Source organism: Perca flavescens, chromosome 3, assembly GCF_004354835.1.
Source record: "Perca flavescens isolate YP-PL-M2 chromosome 3, PFLA_1.0, whole genome shotgun sequence".
Taxonomy (NCBI): Eukaryota; Metazoa; Chordata; class Actinopteri; order Perciformes; family Percidae; genus Perca; species Perca flavescens.
Window position 1 is genome coordinate 11,547,790 of NC_041333.1, and position 8,262 is coordinate 11,556,051.

The following is an 8,262-nucleotide window of genomic DNA, read 5'->3' on the forward strand; positions in this document are numbered from 1 at the left end:
CCTGTTGTGTTTTATCTTGATGTCTGCATTTCACATGTCTTTTGTTCGGTTTTCTACTTGCTATTGTGTTTTCTGCTGGGAAGCACTTTGCGACGTCTGCTCTTGAAAGGTGCTACGTAAATAAATGCATTAATATTGAGTGTATGCACATGTGTGTGTTCAGTTTGTGTGCGTTTGAGGACACGCAGGATATGAACCTTGGTTCAAGGCTAAGGGGTGAGAGTTGGAGTCCGGGGAGATAGCTTTTTAATCTGTCTCAGGATGTGGAGGGACAGAGACTCTGCAACTAAACTGGGAGGAGGAAGAGGGTTCAACAAGACTGGACAAAGAGATGACCAGAATGTCGCAGTCAAGGAAGGGACAGTTAAACAGTAGTAGTCCAATGAAATTCTCAGTGTGTGTTTAAATCATGGCCTGGTGTGTGGGGTTGTGTTCTTGGTCGCCCTTAAAACCAGCGTTGGATGATGGTCGGGGTACATGGGAGAATTTAGAGAGGCGGGGGCTCGGCATGTCTAGATGGGCTGCAGCACTTTGGATGAACCCCAAGTGTCAAAGAGTGAATGCAACCAGACTAAACATTCATATGGGACAATTCTGCAAAACCCTGGATTGTGTTTAGTGATGACATTTTTAAACATTCAATGCCAGTGTTTTTTCATTAACTGTTTTTACATTATCCATGCATGGATGCTAAAACTACTTGGTTAAAGCCACTATGCGACAAATTCTTATGCCCTCATAGCCTCTTTCAACTGATTGAAATGGCATACAGAATGTTACTGTAGGTAGAAAAGTGAGACAATCCCAGTATAAAATAATGCTTTCTATGAGGTACTTCAAGTCCATTCATCTCTACGTCTCCAGGTCGAGCCTGTGGAGGTAAGAATTAGAGTGCGGATTGGGCCGCATTTTTCTGTCCGAGTTAAAATCTCGTTTTTATTCTCATACTAATGACACATGTACGTTTGTTTGTGTGGAAAGCCCGCTTTTATTAAGCAACTGTTGGAAGGCATTCGTAAATGTCAACAAATGAGCGCATCAGCGCACACGGGGCTACAAGCACACGTTAACACAGGCGCGCACAAGACGCCCAATCACATAGCCTTTGCATCAAGTGAAACAGGCCCATTGGCTACCTACATAACAAGCTGTTTTAAATTTAAAATGATCAATGCCTTATCGCGCTGATGTGACCGAGCCCGACCCGAACCCGAACATCATTTCTAAATATCTGTCCGAACCCGGCCCGGCCCGGCGGGTCCCGTCGGGCTCGGGTCAGGTATCCATCCTCTAGTAAGAATTCAGCTTAATATTCTTTAATAGGACAGAAGGTTGAAGCTAAGGGTGGACAGATTGATACCAAACTATCATATATATACTATATACTATACTATAACTATATATACTGTAGATACAAAGCCTTGTTTTCAGTATCAATACTAACTAAAAAATATATTTGCAAAGTAACTAAATATTTACTCAAGTAGTGAGGACAATTTTGAGATAGGCCTACTTGTACTTTACGTGAGTGTTTCCGATTTCATCTCTGTTATACTTCTATTCCACTTCCATTTCAGAGGCAAATATTGTACTTTTTATTGTACTACAGTTGTGTAACAGCTAATTTTAATAGTAACTTTGATTTTACATACATAATGTATATTATGGACTTTTGTTTTGTTCACAGGGGCAGCTGTGGCTCAATGGTAGAGCGGTCACCTGTCAATTGGAAGGTTGGTGGTTCAATCCCTTTCCCTGCAAGTCCCATGCTGTGCAAACGTGTGTGAATGTTTGTCTGATGCACAGGTGGCACCTTGTATGGCAGCCTCAGCCACAGTGTGTGAATGGTGAATGGTTCCTGTACTATGTAAAAGCGCTTTGAGTAGTCGTTAAGACTAGAAAAGTGTTATATAAACACAGTCCATTTACTTAAAATATTCTGTATTATTGAAAATAAAAAGGCACTGCATACCACTCTGATGTTTTGAGTTGGATGATTAGACCTAGTCAGGTTTCTAGTAATACGTATGTACTTTTATTCTGTTGAGTTATGCTTGTAACAGTATATTTACATTGTGATATTTTACTAAAGGGTCTAAATATTTTAAGCACCACTGTGTCATCATCAGCAATCATTGCATCAGCAATCACCTTGTTCATAGAATTCACACAATTAAACATTTGCTGTTGACAACATAAGAAGAAACAGAAACAGAAACATAACAGAAAATAGTGATGACAAATGTTTGGTAAATTCGATCAGTTTTCAGAAGTAGAGTTTTTATGACGCATTCACCTCAAGAATGCTCTCCAATACACAATATTACTTTTGCCACCTTTACTGGTAAAAGGGAGTGGTATCTGGATCAGTATTGATGTTGATGATTTTGGCCCAGGTATAACTTGGCATTGCATCGAAACCAAATTGTGTGTTATTTCCCAACCATAGTGGCAACCTACTGTGAGGCTATGGTTTTCACTTGTTGGTTTTACTTCCGTTTTAGGTTGTTTTTGTTGAACTTTCCGGAGGTTTGTCTCTACTGCAGTTGATTTATAATATTTGTTCATACAAATCAATCTTTTCTGCATGGATTCCGGCCTTCAGTTGTTTCATTGCTCATCATTCCCTTTAAAGATTTCTAGAGCCAAACTACATCATGTTTTTGGCTAATCCAAAAAATCAAATACCTGAAATATTGAAAATGAGATACAGAGACATATCTGCCTTGGTAGAAATGGAATAACAAAATCTCTATCGGTTGACAAATCTCTATCATCCCACGGTATACTGTATCTCCTCATACCATCCAACCGACTGATGGTGTCAACTCTGTCGGTATGTTTGTTATCAGTGAAGGCGTTTGGAGCGGAAGTGTCACAGCTGTTGCTCTTCTGCACCTCTGTCATGCCTCTATCACATGATGAGTGGTATCATATCTGGCTGACCGTAATAACTGTTTATCAGATCGCATAGTCATAATCTTATGACAACCATTTCTCCTCTCACCATCAAATTCATATGTGGTAAACATTTATCTGCTGTTAATCAGCCAGTTGCAAAGAAAATAAAGTGGCAGTTTCCAGGAGATTTCTTTGTTGATTTGCTACTCAGAATTTCAGCTCCATTGCCAAATGATATCATTCAGTGCTGAAGTGTGTTATTACTGACTCATGTTTTACAAAAGCCACTCTTGCTTTTAAGCAGTGTCTGCAAGAAACGGTAAGTGTCTGCGTTTCCTCCAAAGTCACCACTAAAAACAGATCCAACCTCTGAGGCAAACCGGCAGTCAGATTTGGGAGAAATCTGCCTTTTCAGTACGGTGCTTGTACCCAGTGCATGGCAGAGAAGTCCTAATGTCTTATAACACATCCTTACTTGTCTTTTTATTGGCCCGTGCAGCTGGTTTTGAGCTTTAGTGGTATAACGTACAGTTCAAGTTCTCTGCAGATGATTACTGGGCCTACATAAAAGCTTGTAGAACGAGGAAATGGGTACCAAATTACCATTATTTGATCTGGGTGGATTACCGTAGCGCTCAGTTCAGATAAAACATAACTAATCTAACATGAGAGCCTCACAGTCATTGTTTGGGTTCACCTCCATGTCTGACTACATCAAACGCTCAACAGTGACAGAATGGCTCAGCCCCAAGCACAGAAAAGAACAAACTCCAGCATGAAAATGACCAGAGGCAAAAAACTGGGGGGAAAAAAAACATGCATCTCTTTACGAATAAGTAGCAACTTTCACAGACTGGTGAGTGTGCGAGTGCTGTCACTTACAGCGATAGAAGTTGCAGCGCACTACAGCAGGGCAGCACTTTGGGTCATGTAATTACAGCATTACCACATAATGAGAGTCATTTGTACTAATCACAGGGGCCATGCTGATTCTGAGAAGAGCCGCTATAGAAGCAGAAAGTCCCACTGGGAAAAGGCGGAGCGTAGAGACCTGCAGGTGCACCATCAAAGCAGAAGAAAAAAAAATGTTTACTCCAGCACACCTATGTTCCCTGTCCCGCTCAGTTTGTCCCATCCACACTAAAATGTAAGGCCAGCATTTTTAGATGTATGCGTTCCGGAGAACTTATTCAAAAGGCTTCCTTGTTCGGTGTGAAAATCTTTAGCCAAAACGGAAAGAAAAATATCCTTTTTTTTTTCAAATTTAGCTGGTTTAGAGTGGACATATTCTCATTCTGCATACTCACACTCCTTACTCTAATGCACTTATCCCATCTCTTCCCTGCTTCTACCCCCAGGCCTTGGCCAGAAGAGTAGGTTGGAGCTGGTGGGCAGCAGCGGGGCTTAAGTGCTTCCTGTAGGGCCTGTGGACGGGAGGAACCGCCACTGGCCCTTAGCCTTCAAGGGTGGAAAGTATGTGTCGTAGGCTGCGCTCCCACCTCCCACCTCCCAGCCTGGGAACGGAAGCTGGGAGCCGCCAGGGAAAACAAGCAGACAATCAGGTAGGGCCTGAGCCGGGAGAGAGAAAGAGAGGATAGGAGGGGAGGCGGGCCGCTGATACGTCAGGTCCTTAAAGGCTCAACTGAAGCTCTAGGAAAAGCATACAGATGTAATGGCGTTTGGGATGGAGGTTTTGTTTATATGTTTGTGTGAGCATTTCCTCATCCATCAAAGAAAGTGAAAGGATGTGTGTGTTTTCAGAAGGAGCGCGCGCGTGTGTATATGTCACACGTGCATGTGCATCTCTGAAACATAATCCGATATTAAAGTTCAGAGTGTTTGTATAGTGTGTGCGTGCGTGTGTGTGCGTGTGTGCGTGCGTGTGTGCGTGCGTGCGTGTGTGCGTGTGTGCGTGCGTGCGTGCGTGTGTGTTTGGTTAAGGACAGTGGCCAGCAGGGAACAGGGTGGGTTCAGGGCAGGGGAGAGGAGAGGGGATGTCTAAAGGGAGGATTGTGGTGTTCAGTTTCTCCAAGGGGGGTCCTGTCAGCTTGCATGTAACAGTGTGTATGTGGGTGGGGGGCATGGACCCCTCTCTCTCTCTCTCTCTCTCTCTCTCTCACACACACACACACACACACACAAACACACACACACACACAAGTGAATAGAAAAGAGCTGTGCAGTGTTTCTCTGTAAATGAGCAGGACAATTATATAATGGTATTTTTTTATGTTTTTCAATGAGAGGCAGAAATGGACAAGACTGAAAATGTTCTTTTGCCATGTTCCTCTGCGAATTAAAGATATAATAATAAAAGTTCTAGTCAGTCATTTATACAATATAACAAATGCCAAAATAAATGATTCAGCCGACAATTCAATCATCATTCTTTGTTTGACCTACATTCATGTTTAGTTTTACATCATGTGAGAATTTGTTGAATATGCGACATGTAGTCTCAAGCTGAGTTATAAAATGTTTGGTCATCTGTGACTTTTTATGAATACATAACATTGTCCTTATAGTGATAGCAATCAGCCTTTGTTCAAAATAATATTTTATGAAGTGATAGATTTCCTTTTTAAATTTAAAAAATATATATTGTGTGTGTGTGTGTGTGTGTGTGTGTGTGTGTGTGTGTGTGTGTTTGTGAGTGCAGAAGTGTTGTCTAACATCACTTAGAGATGTAATATCCTGTTAATGTCAGTCTCAATATACTGTAAAAGTTGTTTTAAACCGCTTTGTTTTGTTTGTTTACTATTTGTTTGGTCTTGGAAACAATAGTTTACAAAACAACCTCATCACAGGGTCCATTTAGTAGTGCTTCTGGAGCTTTTGATCGTATCACACAATCTCCCTCAGCAGATGGAGTTAGCTCCCCTACTGTCTTGGAGATGTTAAAATTAAAAAAGGATCTGAACACTAGACTTATTTTCTGTCTGTTTTTTTGAAGGGTTAAGACTGAAAGTTAATTCTTGACATTTAAAAACAGCAGTTGTTTTTCCTTCTCTTTTTTTTTGTTTAAATTTATTGTGACAAAATTTCTAATAATATTAAATAAATGTATCGGTTTATGAACTTGCAGTTATCCAATCCAATTGTTACAAATTGTAATCAAGACATTATATAGTTTTGTGAGTGTTGTAGCCCTGATCGTGTACTTGGCTTCCCCTTCAAGGATAATCCAAAAAGGGCAAACAGTAAGCAGATAATTTTTTTTTTCTAAAGTGTGTGTTACATAAATGAATGTCTACAGGTCAAACGCCAAGCCTGAGGGAACAGTGTCAGCTGCTCCACTCCACACTGATGAGTTTTAAAAAAACCTGTCGGTTCCAATAACTTTCCATGCAGAATAGACGCACAAAATGACACCCAACAAAATGACACCCAACAATTAACGTCAGGTTGCAACAAACACTACAGTTGCATAGAATATGACAAATGCTGTCCTCTCTTTTTTTTGCTCTGTAACATGAACTCACTGCTATTTCATTAGTTTGAGGTGGGCCAAAGAGGTCGAACATGCTTGAGAGCCCTTTATGGTCACATTTGACCATAAATCTGTCACTTACTTCCTCCCAGTAGTGATGCTGCTTTTAAGACAGTATTGAATGCTGTTCATAATCTAGGTCTTGTTATCTGGCCTAAAATGTGAGTTTTTAACAAAAGGCTTACAGTAAGTAAATCAGAGGTTTATGAGCCAAAATGGAGTTATAAGTGGTGAGAACTGATATAAGCAGACATATAGCTTTACTTTCCCACCTTGGTTCACTTGCTCTACACCTGTTACTGTGAGCTGTCGTAATGAAATCAGCAGTCGTGAATGGTTTGGATCATTTGTTCACTTTGAGCTGCAGAGTTGTCAGAGCAAAGGTTCGTGAGGTCACTGGATCCGGTGCATCGTGTTACAGTGTTTGGTAGCTGCTCTCCTCGGGATTGGGCTATTTCCTTTTTTGCTTTCGTATAGTGGAAACAAGCGAATTACATAAAACAATAAACCAAGCATACTGTGTTATGGGATCACGCAGCTGCTTATGTTGTTGTATTTATAAGCATCTAATTGACTTGCTCTGCCTACATTACATAATTTCGATGATTTATGTTTGATGGGTTTGTGTGTGCATGTGTGTCTGCGAACATGATCGCCACTGTGTGTGTCGAGTGTCTGTATGGTTGCCTTCTTGTTTGTGTTTGGTACGTGCTCCATTGACTGTCCCGGGTCGCAGTAGGACGTCAGTGATTGAAGCCGAGTTGAGAGAGGGGAGAGAGGGTAGAGAGGGGACAGACGGAGGGGATAGGGGGGGGTGTGGACGTGACATCCCCAGCTGGCCTGTGACATCACTCCAACGAAGACAGGAAGCAGGGGAGTTGGGAGGGTAGGGTAGAGTAGGTGACATCAGGGCTCTGTCTGGGTCTCTTGGTCCTCCAGCTGGGTAAACTAGACAGAGAGAGACCCCCCAAACCCCTCCATCTCAGCCTTTGTCTCCAGGCCACCACCCTTTCTTTGACCCTCTCCTGTCCGTGACTGGGTTTATGTTGACAGATGCTACCTGCCTCCTCTGACTCACAGACGTATGATGCCATGTGTTTCCGCATGCAGTCTCCCCACCTCTCTTTTATGTGAGTGTATTTATGTTTGTTTGTGTGTGTGTGTGTGTGTGTGTGTGTGTGTCTGTTCCTCATCCGCTCACTTTGACCACGCATCTCTGTTGAATGTGATCAAACAGACCTCCTGTCGACTCAAATATATACATACATGAAGAGTTTGCCCTCTTCTTTCTAAGGACAGAGGCGACCCACCGAGTGAACTAAGCACCTGGTTGGGGCCCTAAAGCCATCAGGGGGCCCCCAAACAAAGTGAGTTTAGCTATTTGTTCATTTTTGGCTGCACTGTAATAAAGTGTGCTGTTGAGGGAAGGTCAGAAAGAATTAAGGTGGTGCCGGGCGCTGCTAGGAGATTTTTTTAGGAGAACATTGTGGACATATCGGGTGAAGACTTACTACACTGAGGGAGGGATTTGCACAAACTCAGACAATTGGGTCTGGGTAATAGTAAATGTTATGTTGTGGATGGGATCAATTTGGGTCGTCACAATAAGACTCACTAGAAGTGAGCTTAGAATTATAAGGTTCTATCTTTGTTTAGGGTAGCTCTGAGATATTGAGGATCAAAGTTTTTACATCCCAGCTATTTTGTGAGATGGAACCTTTTATTTTATTAATAACTAACTAAGAAAATATTTTTTTACAAAAATAACACCACACAGGCATTAATAAACACCTAAGGGATCAGATTATGTCAAAAACTCAATTTCGGCCAAAAGTGGAGATAGAACCTTATCATTCTAAGATCACTTGGTG